General features: G+C 37.5%; 1 long non-coding RNA gene across 1 annotated transcript; it reads right to left on the bottom strand.

Annotated features, from left to right (window-relative positions):
* Positions 1-7,318: 7,318 nt before the first annotated feature.
* On the bottom strand, positions 7,319-8,056 carry LOC113329373. Its single transcript, XR_003349854.1, has 3 exons — positions 7,942-8,056; positions 7,579-7,802; positions 7,319-7,484 (listed from the first exon to the last, which is right to left on the bottom strand). It is a non-coding gene; the product is annotated as an uncharacterized LOC113329373 (long non-coding RNA).
* Positions 8,057-15,735: the final 7,679 nt, after the last annotated feature.

A 15,735-nucleotide genomic window follows, 5' to 3' on the forward strand; every position in this document is an offset into this window, starting at 1 on the left:
ATGTGACAGTGAAGCAAAGGTAACAGTGGCAGTTAACAGGAAACAAAGCCAAATAAACCAAGGCTGTTAGCCAAGGGCAGGGAGGAGTTTGCAGCTGTGGCTAAGCTAAGGCTTAGAATCCACCTTGTGTCCTAGCTAAACAATGCAATTCTAGATTTAAAAACTTAGGCATCCAACTAGAATGGGAAGAAAATCAGCTTGCTCACTGATTTGCCCCTAGCATTGACTGTCTTTTGAAAGCACAGTCAATCACAGGCATATCAGAGCACCAACTTCTTCCCATTACTCAAGAAAAACATGCCTTCCTAGCAATTCATCATTCAATAGTGCACTAAGGTTTCAACTGAGCCTCAGCAGTGAACTCAGAACATAATTAACATTAAAATGGAACTAAACATGATCATGTGAAATAACATTGCATTTAAACAACTAAACAGTGAATGAAAATTGCAAATGAAGAACCCTAAAAATTAACAGTGAAATCAAATTGACATTAAATTAACCCAATTAGGGGGTTTCTCGGATGACCCAAGAACAACCTTTGCATTCTCTACAGCAGTTCCTATTTATAGTTTACAACAAAATTACAAAACCTTAATTCGAAACCCTAATTTTTTGGGGAAAATCAAATTCTCTCACCAATTTCCTGAATTGAGCTCGACCCATGCTTTGGGTATGTCCCCTCTGCTCTTCTGAAGCTTTTCCTGCCCTCAATTTTGTCTTCTCCTCGCTGTTGGTGAAACCCTAGCTCGAGCTTTCTTGTCAAACCCACACCTAGGGTTCAGAGATGTGAATTTGGAAAGAAGTCTAGGCTAGGGAGAGATGTCGTGGCGTTGTCGGGTGGTTGTGGTGGTGGTGTGGTTCGAGAAGAAGATGTAGCTGGTGGAGGTGATGGAGTTGCAGAGAATTTGGGAAGAAGAGAGGAAGAACCCGATGGAGAAGAAGGGTCCGTTTGGTTGGGTAATAGGGTTCGGTGACTAGGGTGTGAAGCGGGGATAGCGAACTTTGATGAACATCGAGTAAAGAGCGTTGGATGATCCCATATAGATTGAATCGAACGGCTACGATGGAGAGGTATGTGGCGACCGTTGGATTATGAGATACAACAAAATTGACGGCTTCAGATGGAGTTAGGTACTATGGTGTTTGACAGGAGCTTCGGATTTTGATGCACAATGATGAGGCGACCGTTGGATGACAAGATGGATCCAATCTGACGGCTCTCATGGAAATGGGTGTGGATAATGGAAATGGATTTGGGTAAGGGTTTTGGGCCTTGGGTATGCCAAGCCCATATCTTCTTTAAGAACAATTCTTCCTCTTCAAGCCCACTTCTCGTTGATCCGGCTCTTGCAAACATCATTCTTTGCTTCCTCCTAGCGAGAGTCTTTGCCGTTCCTTTGCTCTTTTTGCTCCGTGAGATAACCAGGCTTTATTTAGTACCTAAAAATGAAAAATTAATTAAGAAAAGTATTTATTCTTGAAAACAACGAAAATACAGAATATGGGATAAAATGTAGAATTAATACACAAAAGATGAGTTAAATGCCAAGAAAAATATATAGAAATATGCACTTTTTAGCACTCATCAAGTACCTTTGCACCACCCTTGGTTCTCTCCGGCCAACTTCAGGATATGGAAGTGGTTATAGATCCATGCCTATATACATAAGAAACCAAGTTTTAGTAAATAGATTGTGTATATTCGGTAGTAATTTCCAAACATAATTTCCGATTATATATAATCGGAAAAAAAATTGGGTATCTATCCACCGAATACCCAACATTCGGAAATAGATATGGATAATTTGCTACCGACTATGCGTCATTTGGAGTTCAGTAACCTATAGTTTTTCTGGCCTGTATATTCGGTAGTAATATCAAAAAAATATTTCCGATTATATATAATCGGAAATAAAACTAAGTACCTAGCCACCGAATAACAAACATTCGGAAAATTAGATGGATCATTTCCTACCGAATATGCGTCATTTGGAGTTCAGTAACCTATAGTTTTTCTGTCATGTATATTCGGCTCTAATATCAAATGAATATTTCCGATTATATATAATCGGAAACAAAACTAAGTACCTAGCCACCGAATAACAAACATTCGGAAAATTAGATGGATCATTTCCTACCGAATATGCGTCATTTGGAGTTCAGTAACCTATAGTTTTTCTGGCCTGTATATTCGGTTCTAATATCAAAATAATATTTCCGATTATATATAATCGGGAAAACAATTAATATGCATCATATGTATTGTCTACCGAATAACTATAGAGTGATTTATAGAGTTAAAGAAAAAAACTGCAATAGAGCCACGTTCCCGACAACTTGACAGGTTCCTAGCCTCGAAGCCTTTCTCAACTCTTCCATCAAGAATGATAGGCATGTCGTGCCCAAGAATAGTCACCGACTTCATGGAGAGGATCTAAAAGTTGTATAAGGTTGGCGTCGATCCGGTTGCCAGAAGTATTGGGGAATATGACACATCCTAATACACAAAGGAGATATGCAGTGGCAGCGTGGTTCACTTGCTCATCAGTTAACGTTCCATTATTTTCCTTCTCCAAGGTGCCTCGGAACATATTCATCAAAGCTGTAATGTTGATCTGTCTTGTTCTATAACTTGCATGCCTCCTAAACTCTGTTGTTGTTGTCTCTTCATCCCAACCTAAGAACTTTTTAGTTAGAGAATAAAGTTGTGCCCAACTTAACTGCTTTTTGTAGTTAAACTTCACAGTTGTGCCTTGGTCGGGAAGGTTAAGAATCTGCACAACATCATCCGGGGTAATCGTCATCTCCCCAAACGGCATACGGAAAGTATCGGTCTCAGGATACATTCTCTCCACGAACGCCGATATGGCCACACGATCATGTTCCAACAATGAATTCTCGGCGGCAATAGCTAACCCCGAGTTGGCAACAATTGTCTTGAACCTTTCACATTCACCGGATAAAGGCCACCCAAGCATTTTTGTTGGTGCGGCGGTAGGTTTGAGTAGACGGACCGCATCTTGATGATCCTATTAAAGTACATAAAAAAAATCCTTAATACAAATATTACGATATAACACATAGATAATACATTAATAAAAAATAGTAATTTTATTACCTCGGTTTCGTATATTTCTCTGGCCCATGAGTCTTTGTATCCAAATAGCAATTTTCCTTTCATCCGCTGTAGCCCAAGGATTGTGCCTGCTGGAATACCCTTCTTCTTCAAGTGCTGAGGGACAAGATGTGATGTTTTCTTAGCAATATCCTTATTTACACAATCTTTTCCTTTTTTGGATTTTTGGGTACCCCTTGGTTGTCCTTCTTCTTCTACTCTTGGCACTGGATCAACTGGTTCAACACTTGGTCCTTCACTTTGTTGAGTGGCTTGTTCAACACTTGGTCGCACCCCTTGTTCACTGCCTTGTTGTTCAACACTTGGTTGCACTCCTTGTTGACTGCTTTGTTCTTGTTCGCTTTGTTGAGCACTTGAATTATCTTTGGCACTCCTTTCCCTCCTAGCACTAGTTGTCACTTTCTTCCTCCCTTTTCGACTTTGTCTAAACGACAAAGAAAGGAACAATATTTACAAACTACACAATCGGAAGCCAAAGTATGGAAATATAACCCGAATGTACACATTCGGACGTAAGAAGACACATATTGTTCCCGAATACAAAACAATTGAAAGCTAACTAAACATATTTGCAACCGAATATGCATCACTTGGAGTTCAGAAGCTGTAAATTTTTCATCCTACACAATCGGAAGACAAAGTGCACATCTATAACTCGAATGTACAAATTCGGAAGTAAGAAGACACATATTTTTTCCGAATGAAAAACAATCAGAATATAACTAAACATGTTTACAACCGAATATTCATCAAATGGAGTTCAGAAACTCTAGAATTTTATCCTACACAATCGGAGGTATAAAACATTATATTTTCTTCCGAATAAATACTGGCCCCAAAATGGGATTTTTCCTATATCAGAAATTTTGAGATTTTTTCAATATATACATTCGGTAGTGAGTGTTCTTCCGAATACTGTGTGTCTACTTAAATATATTCGGTAGACAAAAAATTCATTAAACTACCGATTATTAGCAGTTTGTATCCAGGAAGATATGGCCACCAATATTCGGCAGATAATTATCAAATCTTTCTCCCGAATACTGTCGATGTTCTTGAGAAATGAAGAACACGACTACATTCGGAAGTAAATGAGCATGAATATCGTCCGAATCTGGATAAATAACCGAAAACCCTAGAAATTTTTTTTCTCGATTCGACGAATTAAAGCGAAATAAACCCCAAAAATGATAGATTCTTACCTAATTGGGGCCATTTGAAGTTGACGAAGTGTTTGACTATCGGAATCGCCACCACCGACTACATTGTCGGGTACTTATTCTTCGCGTTCTTCTTTATTTGCAGCAACAATTTCTTTATATCTTGCTAAATTCCCAATGTTAGGATCGATACCCCGAGCAACATTTTTGGTTCTGGGTCTGTGGGTTTCATTTCTCTTATCCATTGTTTTATAAACGAATCGACGATGTTTTGATTTTACGATTCGCGGCGATGTTTTGGTTGAAGGAGGAAAAGTTTTTTTCTTCCACAATCGGAAGATAATATGAAACTGGAAGAAGAAGAGTTGAAATGAGTAGAATTGTTTTTGATTTGGTTTTTTTACAGTTTTACCAGAAGGGAATTTATGTAACTTCAATATCATATAGGGTACCCCTTAACTAGAGTCTTTGGCTGGGTATAAATTGATGGCCCCTAAATCCTTTCGTGTGGCCCCTAAAAACGCAGGTTAGAATTATTAGTTGAACCATATGATATGATAATTGGTGGAATCCTGTGTCCTAGTATCTCTTGATCTTGTGACATCCTTTGTATATATTTTGGTTTTTAAATCTTTACAAGTCCGAGCAACGAATCCGTTATTTACCGCAATCGAAATATCACAACAAGGTGGTCAATTATAAAATTTTGTCAGCAGCTAAAACATTGAACCCACTGGGTTTTAGTTGTTGCAGGTGTTGGTCAAGGATTGTAACCACTACATACTTTTACGAAGAAGAGTTCCTTCCACTGAATTTTCGTTGCTCAAGAATTTAAGCTTCTACAGTGTCAGTTGGATAAGAACTCCAGCCTCTCATTTATCAGTTGTTTGAAGGGTGTAACCATCGTTTTCTAGCTGGTCAAGGCCTCTAGCCTCTGTTTGTTCAGTTGGTTCACCTATGTAACCTCTGATTTTTCTGTTGGTTGAAGGATGTAACCACCCCTAGTTGTTGTTTCTTCAGTTGGTTTATGGGTGTAACCTCCTTCTCCTAAGCTGGACAAGGTGTCTACGCACCAAGTTTGCGGTTGGTTAAGGTGACGTTGATGAAAACCTCTTCCGTCATAAGATCTAGTTGTTTGAGGTATTTTTTGTGTTGTTGGCCAAGGGTTTCACTAATTTCATTTTGTTAATAAAATCTTTAAGCCTTCAGTTAAACTACCAACAATCCTATCACTAGTGTAGTTAAATTACCAGCAATCCTGTCACTAGTGTTGTCGCTCAAAGCCTCATCTCGCTACAATAGCAGTTACTTGAAGTGCTTTCAGGCCAGTTAGCATTGTGTTAATAAATCATGTAATTTCAATGTTAATAAATCATGTAAATTCTAAAAAAATAAAAAAGATAACATAGGCATTATCATCCAAAATACTATATATATATATATATATATATATATCATTAGCATCCAAAATACTTACATCCTAGCATTGTCCCAAGCTAGAGCTAGACATTTACATCCCAAAATATGACCCAGAGAGACATTTACATCCCAAAATATGACTCCAACAGACTTCACATCCCAAAATATCATACATGACTCCAACATACTGTATATCCCAAAAAAACTTCAATCCCTAACCGCAAGTTTGATGTTTGATCATGTATTTTGTCAACCACATTCATATGAAAATAAAATGAGCACTTACACTGACATCCACGAGTAGGTCAATCAAAAAGTTGATCCTCCTCCATGTACTCATCGTCCTCCATGTTACCATGCCCACCTTCCTCATTCACAAGTTCTTCATCATCATCCACATCTTCATACAGACCTTCCTCTTCCTCATCTAGTGCATCTTTTGGTAAGGGCTCACGACCCAAACTCTCTAAAACCTGGTTTAAGAGATGCAACTCTTTAGTACCTTTGTTTTTAGACTGCTTCTTCAATTGTTCAATCTCCTTTGCTTGTCTTGCTCTTTCAGAGGTAGCTGCATCCAGCTTTGCATGCATTTCAGCCAGTTTTTCCTCAGTTTTTGAATAATAGCATGTAGAATTGTCCTTATCACGAGGTCTTTTTCTGCCAGAACTCGACGAAGGAATGTTAGAATGATATATATCTTCCATTGACATGTCAAGTTCTCCTCTTTCTACCTACTCCTGCATTGCTTTCATTTTTCCCTGCATTGCTTTCATATAAATCAGTCACCAAACAGAAAAGCAACTAACCGAACAAAATGTACATACTAAAGATTCAAATACACTGAAATTAAGAATATCCAAACACTGATTCAGTCCCTTTACACATGTTTCGCAGATGTTCTGCAATTAGATTATGCTATTTATACCTCTAGTCAGTCTAGTGCATACATCATTTCCTATATGTAATTCATGTAATAGTCTTCCATAGGTATGAGTCTCCAAAACAGGAATATAAGAATATAAAAAATAATCCAAGTTTACTGTGGAACTACAACCTCTGATTGTATGGATAATAGTATAATACAGACTATCGCTGCTCTAAATCAGACTTTCTATTATAACAATCAATATTCATTCTACGACAACATAAAACTATACCTTAATATTTTCACAAGTAGGATCGGTAAACTTCTTAAACTTATGGGTCACGTCGAACATGGTGATTGGATCAATGGGTTCTCAATTCAACGCCTATAAAAACACAACATAGGATAAGTACATCATGAAACACATAATACGAACTATGGGAACAAAGACAATTACTTGACTAAAAAAAGGGAACGCAGATAGTTGAAGATGATAAGTTTACCCTGCTATGCATTGACTGGTCAAAACTCATCGGTCAATTAGAATGCTTCAGGACTCGACTCTTTCTGGCTTGGCTTGCTTGATCAGATTTAGCCTGTTACTCCAATAAGTATATTGCAAGTTAATTAAGCAGTTTTGGACTTTATGAAATAATGAAATCTTAACTAGAGATGATATTTACCTGAAACTACTCGTTTTTGAACACGTCGCATACAACTTCCCGTCCTCCATGTTAGTACAGTCCTTGGACGGGTTCGCTAGTGCCTTGTCATAATCTTTGCCATATTTCAACCTGTAATTTGCACTAAATCCAGATCTGTATCCATTGTATAAAGTCCTCATTTTCCTCTTTAACAATTTTTCTGTTGAGGCATCATCAGGCACTAGTTCGAAGTGATCCTACAGAATTAAGGAAATTTATTGTTAAATCAACACTTTGGAAACAGAAAACTGGAAAGACAAAGAAGAACATATGTTTTTTTATTACCCTCACAAGCGTAACCACCCTCTGGACATTCTCTCCAGGGACGTCTTTGAAATAACGCGCTGTGAGGGGAAAGTTCTCCCTATGTCTTACCTACATACCAATAGACAAGCTAAACTGACGAATACGCAAACCCACGAATTCGTTGTCAGGAGAAACAAGAATTACAGGTTTACTATCACCGGACTTCTTTCTTTTACAAATCTCAGGAAGGCTTTTTGGACCCCTGGGAACTGTTCAAATTCATCATTTCCGAAATCAGATAATAATCAACTAAGATGATGAATAATTAAGATAAAATAGACACAAAGTAAAGTTACATACTATAAGGAAATAATAAAGATAAAATATAAATGAAGTAGAATTACATACCATAAGGCCTTCTTGTAGCAACTTCATCTCCTTGGTTGCACTGGCCATGGCTATTTGACGCTCCTTGCGATGAATGTCTATAGTGGTGTTGCCTAGTGTCAAGTCCCAAGTTTTTTGGTAGTAAATTGCACCGAGATCTAGCGATTGAAGGGCTAGATAATTGGCATCGTCATGTGGTTGTCCAACTGCATTTCACCTGTAGGTAACTGTTGCGGACTGGCCAAGGATCTAGAGAGTGAGGGAGAATGTTGGGCTACATCAGGTGACTGCCCCCTTCTGTCATGTACAGCTTCCTTGTTTCTCATAACACTTGAAGCATTGTCCTTTTCCAGTATTAAGGAATGTTTCACACGATTCTATGTTCGAGGTGCGTTTAGAGCTACTCGTCGGTTTGATGGAAGAGATAACGGTGTAGCAGCAATTCCAAGTCTTCGATGGGAGTATCTAGTTGGAGTACTGCCATTTTCTTGCTCCCTTGGAAGATTTATTCCATGCACATTTGAAGTTTTTCTCCCTTGCGAATTAATTTCCCTTAATCCTGCAATTAACCACTTGCATAATTTAGCAAATCAACATAAAGTAACTGAGAAAATGTGAAGCAAATGTATATTCAATTACCATTTGTTGGCCCAGAACTTTGTGATAATCCCCCTCTAGCTCATCCTAATGTGAACACTATAGAAAAAACAAAAATGAATTAGTGACTACAACGTAAACAAGATATTGAGACTGTATCTGAGACTAATTAGGAAGGTCTCAGATGTACACGTCTCTTAGAACATAAAACTAGGAAAGTCTGAGACTGATATGGAATGTATTTATATTAGGACTCTAGATGATAAACTAGGAAAGACTTATTCTAGGAAACCGAGACTGATATGGAATGTGTTTATATTAGGACTCTTTACCTTGGCCTAAAAGAAAGGGGTCGCACACATATATATATTCTTGTAATCAGTTTCTATGATTGAAATAAGATACACAAATTCTTAACATGGCATCAAGAGCCAGTTTCGAAACCTAAAAAAAAACTAAAGATGGTTAACGAAATTGAATCATCCAAAGGAAAGACGGTGGAATATGATGTACAAAAGAAGAACCCAGTATATTACCTAGGTTCGAGTGATGGAGCAGGAAATATCATCACGTTAATAAGTTTGAGAGGAAATAATTATGATGAATGGGCTAGAGCCATAAGAAGATCGTTAATAGCCAAAAGAAAATTTGGTTTTATTGATGGAACAGTTACAAGACCTGAAGATCCGGATCAATTAGAAGAATGGATAGCAGTGCAATCAATGCTGGTCTCATGGATCAGTAACACGCTGGAGTTATCAGTGAGATCAACTCTGGGAGATTATGAGGATGCAAGTCTATTATGGGCACACTTGAAGAGAAGATTTTTCGTTGTTAGTGGAACAAGAATATGCCAACTAAAAGCATCTTTAAGTGAATGCAAACAGAAGAAAACGGAGGAAGTTGCTATATATTTTGGAAGATTGAACAAAATATGGGATGAGATGGTGACTTATATGAAGATACCCCAATGCAAGTGTGGAAAGTGCACTTGTAATATTGCATCTCAGGTAAGTTTGTTGAGAGAAGAAGATTTATTGCATTATTTTATGATTGGGTTAGATTCTGTATACAGCTCTTTGCGTGAACAATTGCTTGTAAGAGAACCATTGCCGTCTGTGGATGTTGCATATCAAACAATTGTGAACTCAGAACGCCTGAAAATTGGAGATGGAGTTGTGACTACAGAGATGTAAGAGAATGTTATGGCTTTTAAGGTGCAATCTGATCAACGCTTACTTAATAGTGCTTATGATCCCACCAAGTACTGCAAAACTTGCAGCAGACAAGGACACTCTGATGATGGATGTTTTAAGATTATTGGATATCCAGAATGGTGGAGAGACAGACCAAAGAATGGAAGAGGAGGAAGAACTGGAGGAAGAGGACGTACTGGAAGAGGAGGTAGAGGACAAGGAGGAAATATTGTTCGTGCTCATAACCTGCATATTTCGGCAGCAAAGGAGAGTGCTGGTACGTCATCAGCTGATGGAACGGGTCTAGTAGGAGTTACAGCAGCACAAGTTCAAGAGGTGATGGAGTTTTTAAACTCAAGAAAGTCTGGTTCTCATCTACAAGGTAAAAAGAATAAAACATCCTAGATTGTTGACACAGGTGCAACAAATCATGTTACGTATGAACTTCTTAACATGATAAGTGTAAGAGATATTAGGGCATGTTCAGTTGGATTGCCTAATGGAAAATATGCATACTCTGAGAAAATTGGAACCGTGATTCTCCCTGGTGGATTGAAACTTGAAAACGTGCTTTATGTACCACAGATAACCTGTAACCTAATTTCAGTCACACAACTTATTGATGAGATGAGTTGTATTATTCAACGTACTAACAAATTATGTCTTATACAGGACCGGTCTACGAGGAGGATGATTGGAGTGGCTGAGAGACAAGGTGGACTATATATTTTCTGTGGTGTGCCGCATGTTGAAGTTATGGCTATGCATGAAGATTCATATGAGTTGTGGCATCAGCGTATGGGACATCCTTCAGAAAAAGTTTTGCAGAAATTGCAAGGTGTGAGTAGATTAATTAAGAAGAATAATGATGCTTGTGATATTTGTCCCCGGGCAAAGCATCGTAGAAGCAGTTTTGCTAGTAGTTTGAGTAAATCGAATTGTATTTTTGATTTAGTTCATATAGATTTATGGGGTCCTTATAAGATCCATTCATCATGTGGAGAACAATATTTTCTAACAATAGTTGATGATTTTTCAAAAGGTGTTTGGATTTATTTAATTCGGAATAAAACAGAGGTTGAATTAATATTTCGTGAATTTGTTGCTCTTGTGAAGCGTCAATTTAACAAGGATATTAAAATTGTTAGAAGTGATAATGGAACGGAATTTAATGCATTACGTGGGTATTTTAAGACTAGTGGAATAGTCTTTGAGACGTCTTGTGTACGTACTCCACAACAGAATGGAAGAGTTGAGAGAAAACATCAACATATAATGAATGTGGCACGGGCTTTGAGATTTCAAGCAAGCTTGCCGAAACGGTTTTGGGGAGAGTGTGCATTGACAGCGGCGTACTTGATCAATCGTACGCCTACACCTATCCTAAATAATAAAACACCATATGAAGTATTGTTTGGAAAACCACCTCTATATAAACAGTTGAAGGTCTTTGGATGTTTGTGTTATGTATATGATCAAAGTAGCAAAGGAGATAAGTTTGCTAGTCGAGGAAGAATGTGTGTGTTTCTAGGATATCCATTCGGTAAGAAGGCATGGCAAGTGTATGATCTCGACATAAGAAGGTTTATAGTGTCTAGAGATGTAAAATTTTATGAGACACAATTTCCATATAAGACCGAGTTGGATGGTACTAGAACTCATATAACGACTGATGTTGTTGGCACTACACATGAGACAGATCGTGTTGGTGAAGAATGGAGTGATGATGGTGATGAAGATTCAATAATAGCTGGCGGAGAAGAAGGTGCAGAAATACAACAACAGACAGATGCAGATGTCGTTGTACAGACTGCAGCGCCTGGTGGAAATGTCGCAGTCTGCAAAAACTGAAGAAGAACAGACTGCGACATCTGCGACATCTGCAGAAACTGCAGCAGAACAGACTGCGACATATGCTGAAGATAACGCTGTTAAGCACAAGTCTACATCATCAGAAATTAAGGCAGATGTAAATGGTGATGGACAATCCACAGATACCGTTGCTGTGAACAACGATTTGGGTAAGGGCAAGCGTCAGAAGATCCCATCAAGTAGGCTGAAAGGTTTTGTGACGCACACCATTCGAGAAAATAGTCCATCTCACTCTCAATCATCACAGTCATCATCCTCAGGTACACCTTATCCTTTGACATATTATGTTAGTTGTGACAGGTTTTCTGACATGCATAAAAATTATATTGCTGCATTGTCTGCAAAGTCTGAACCGAAAAATTTCAGAGAGGCAATGACACATCCAGGTTGGAGGAAAGCAATGGCGGAAGAAATACGGGCCTTAGAAGAATAAGGCACATGGGATCTGACCGAATTGCCACCTGGCAAGAAGGCTCTAGGAAGTAAGTGGATATATACGGAAAAATATGATGAAAATGGTACTTTGGTACGTTTAAAAGCAAGACTTGTGATTTTTGGAAATCATCAAGTTGAAGGTTTGGATTACAATGAGACGTTTGCACCAGTGGCAAAGATGACAACTGTTCGTATGTTTTTGGCTGTTGCTGCGGCTAAGCAATGGGATGTGCATCAGATGGATGTGCATAATGCATTCCTACATGGAGATTTGGAAGAGGAAGTATATATGAAAATACCACCTGGATTTGCTAAGGGTAATCCTAATATGGTGTGTAAGATGAAGAAATCATTGTATGGACTAAAACAAGCACAGCGGTGTTGGTCTGCGAAGCTGTCCACTGCATTGAAGAATTATGGGTTCCGGTAATCGTACTCAGATTATTCTCTCTTTACTATGCTAAAGGGAAAGATGCAACTTAATGTGCTGGTGTATGTTGATGATTTGATTATTGCAGGAAATGATCTGGTTGCGCTTACACAATTTAAAGCATACTTGGGTCAATGTTTTAAGATGAAAGATTTAGGAAAGTTGAAATACTTCCTAGGATTGGAAGTGGCATGTAGTAAAAAGGGTTTCTACATATGCCAAAGAAAATATGCGTTGGATATTATAATGGAAACAGGTTTATTGGGTGCGAAACCTGCAGAATTTCCTATGGAGACAAATCATCGTCTTTCCTTAGCAACTGGAGATTTGCTTAGTGATGTAGAGAAATATATAAGATTGGTTTGGCGTTTAATATATTTATCCGTCACCAGACCAGATCTTGCTTACTCAGTGCATATCTTATCTCAGTTTATGCAGCGACCTAGACTGGAGCATTGGGAAGCAGCACTTCGTGTGGTTAGATATTTGAAAAAGAATCCTGGACAAGGAATTCTGTTGCGCTCTGATAGTAGTTTCAAATTGAGAGGTTGGTGTGATTCGGATTGGGCAAGTTGTCCTATAACTAGACGCTCACTGACGGGTTGGTTTGTTCTTTTTGGTGATTCACCAGTATCTTGGAAGACTAAGAAACAACAAACTGTGTCTCGTAGCTCGGCTGAAGCAGAATATCGTTCCATGGCGGCGGCTACATGTGAATTAAAATGGTTGAAACAATTACTCCGAGATTTGGGAGTTCACCATACACAAGCAATGAGTCTTCTTTGTGATAGTCAATCAGCGTTATATATTGCGAAGAACCCTGTGTTTCATGAAAGAACAAAACACATTGAAGTGGACTGTCATCTAGTCAGGGATGCGATAATAAGGAAGATTATTTCACCTTCTTATACTCCTACCACAATACAGTTGGCGGATATATTCACAAAGTCGTTGGGGAAAGCTCAGTTTCATGGTTTATTGTCCAAGATGGGCATTTGTGACCTGCATGCTCCGTCTTGAGGGGGGGTATTGAGACTGTATCTGAGACTAATTAGGAAGGTCTCAGATGTACACGTCTCTTAGAACATAAAACTAGGAAAGTCTGAGACTGATATGGAATGTGTTTATATTAGGACTCTAGATGATAAACTAGGAAAGACTTATTCTAGGAAACCGAGACTGATATGGAATGTGTTTATATTAGGACTCTTTACCTTGGCCTAAAAGAAAGGGGTCGCACATATATATATATTCTTGTAATCAGTTTCTATGAATGAAATAAGATACACAAATTCTTAACACAAGATGAGTAAGTGACTACAACATAAACATGATGAATAAGTGACTACAACATAAACACGAACAGATGAATCAAATATTTAACCATATTCACTTCTTATAATCCGTAGAAAACCCCAAATTCCAATAGTGGTCTTTGAATAAAGTAGAACAGAAAATGTGAGAAACAAATGTATATATATATATATATATTTCATTACCGTTTGTTGATGGCGTTTGTCTTGCAACTAGATTTCTCTCTGGTACAGAATTGTGCAAGGGATCCACTCGCCCGCTAGATCTTTGTGATAATCCTCCTCGTTTTCTCATCGTAATGACTACAGCAAAAAAAGAACATGGATGACATGAGAATCAAAATAAAACTTGAGAAAAAGTTACAGCACTATAAGAAAAACACCCAATAACAACGCAGTGAAACCGTTATCGAATTGGTATGACAACGGCTTCTCATACTTTGAGTATCTATCAGCGTGTTGGATTCCTGTAGACAATAAGCTTTCCCATTGTATTCCTTATTGTGTTGCTCTGAAAGCAATGAAGCCCAATTCTAATTCCAGTTTTTGACCCATAGACACAACAAGGAGAAGAGAAAAATCAAACCCATAAATCAAATGAATGAGAAAAAGATCTAGACCAAATCTTAGCATAAAAAAATAGATCTCCAAAGTCTAACAAAAATGAAAATAGCTGAAGAAATCTTACCCACCAAGAAGATGAAATATAATACCCTTGTAGTAAAGGTGAAATCTTATTCACCCATTCTGATTGTTTTTAATAAGCTTAACACAGACATATTCATAACGATATATAATAAAAATCAAACCTAAAATTGGTAACACTATGAAATCAAAGGAATTTTTTTTTATATCCTCATTTTTCAACTCAGGATTGACCATCACAGTTGAAATCGGACCAGAGATTGATCTCAAATACACATGCAATTGCACTTCAGCAAAATCCCTAATTTTTTCTTCAGAAAATTCCCAAAAAAACAATTGAAATTCTCATTTTTCAACTCAAGATTGACCATCATAGTTGAAATCGGACAAGAAAATGATCTCAAATACAAATGAAATTGCAGATCCAACACAAGCCCTAATTTTTTCTTCATAAAATCCAAAAAAACAAGGACCATGTATCTAAATCTAACGGAGACAGAGACCATGAAGTGCTACAGAGAAACGAACAGGGGAGAATAAAACCCTAAAAATCAAACTCGAAAATAAAAACTAGCTAGATGAAAAAGAAACCCTGAAATTTGAAAAGAGAATAGAAAAAATCGAAAAAAAAACTATAACTAAAAATCAAAAAACCCTAAAACTTAAAATCAAACTAATAAAAGTGAAATAAACGCATAAGATAAGGGTTTCTACAAACTCACCAAGATAAAGGGATTGAAAGGAAGAAAAACACCTCGATGGAGTTCTTGAGAGGGGAGGAGCGTCTACTTTTTTTTTCTGAAAGAAAATGATGAGGAGAGGTAGAAATATCCAACCGGCAACTTTGGTAGTTTGAAATTGGGTGGAAATAATTCAATCCCAATTTTCCATTGTGATCCGGCGGGAAGAATTCCCTCCAAAGGATTCTAATTCATTTTTTATCTAGCAAAATTCACTCAAAAATATTTTATTATGTTAAAATTGTGTTGAAAAATCCTCCTCAGATATTTTTTGTTTAGAATTTGGGTTGAAATATCTTTTCAAAAAAAAATTACTATAAAATTGCAATGAATTATATGGATGGTTATGAAATTTGGTGAGTATAATTGGTCAACGAAATAATATTTTTCAGGAAAAGAGAGTCCATAGAATAAAATATTGTCTATCATCTTGTGTGTGTTCTAATCAGGCCAAGTGATAGACGCATTTATGTGTCTAATATAGCTCAATTGTATATAGTGTTAGTGCTCAATTTTGTACTTATTTGGTTATTTTATTTATTTGTAGGTGTTTTTAGAAGAATAAGGTTTTGCGTCGAAATTGGCTG

Source organism: Papaver somniferum, unplaced genomic scaffold (genome assembly GCF_003573695.1).
Source record: "Papaver somniferum cultivar HN1 unplaced genomic scaffold, ASM357369v1 unplaced-scaffold_116, whole genome shotgun sequence".
Classification (NCBI taxonomy): domain Eukaryota; kingdom Viridiplantae; phylum Streptophyta; class Magnoliopsida; order Ranunculales; family Papaveraceae; genus Papaver; species Papaver somniferum.